Raw genomic sequence first — 1,041 nt, 5'->3', positions numbered from 1 at the left:
GTTGAGGAAAAAAATTAAAAACATAAGTTATTATTGTTAGAGATATAATATTAATATTACTTTTTTTTATCAGTTTAAATTTTTGGGATGAGTAATTTCATGATATAGTATTAAAACTTTATGTCTAAAAAATCTAAAGTTCAATCTTTAGTAAATTTAAAAAAGGTCTAAAATTCGATCTTTAATGAACCTAAAAAATATAAAAAATAGTATAAGACAAAAAAAAGTCTATAAAAGATATATAGAAGAGTGATTTTATGACGGGTATACTATAATTTTAAGATATTTCAATAGAAGAGTTATATTGAAAACATTTTAAAATATAAGATACAAAATTATAAAAAAAAAGTAAATTTATTATTAAAAGAAATATCGATAAGCATTAAATTAGGTTTTAAAAAATGTTAGATTAGGGATATTTTAATGTACAATTTTTTAAAAAAAATCTTAAAATTATTCCTATCAAAGAGATTATCTTTTCATTAGTTGGATTTGTTAATAATTGACAAAGAAATTTAATATAGTCATTAAGTAGCTGACATAAAAAAATAGAAAAGTCTAGGGGCCAGCAACTTTTGTATTTTTCGACCAGCACTTAACCATTAAAACAAAAGTGAGTGATCTTCTATCATTAGATGTAATCTCACACTATTAAAAACACTATTAATAACCAATTGATAATTACAAAACACCAAAATTACTGACCCATAGCATTCCTCTAAAAAAATATATGATATCGTGATGAATTGGATATATCAATTCTTTAATAGTTATGTCATATTCTTCTATTAATCATTATCAGATCAAAACAGTAAACGACCTATTTTTTAATAGATGTAATTGAAATCTCTTAAAATTATCTCTATCAAAGCGATTATTTTTCCATTTGTTGGATTTGTTAATAACTGACGGATAAATTCAATATGATCATTAAGTAGATGACATAAAAAAAAGTATGGTATTGTAATGGATTGGACACGTCAATCACTTAATAGTCATGTTAGATTTTTTTATTAATCGTTACCAGCTCAAAACAGTGAA

This window comes from Arachis ipaensis, chromosome B02 (assembly GCF_000816755.2).
Source record: "Arachis ipaensis cultivar K30076 chromosome B02, Araip1.1, whole genome shotgun sequence".
Classification (NCBI taxonomy): Eukaryota; Viridiplantae; Streptophyta; class Magnoliopsida; order Fabales; family Fabaceae; genus Arachis; species Arachis ipaensis.
Note: the sequence above shows the minus strand (reverse complement) of the source record.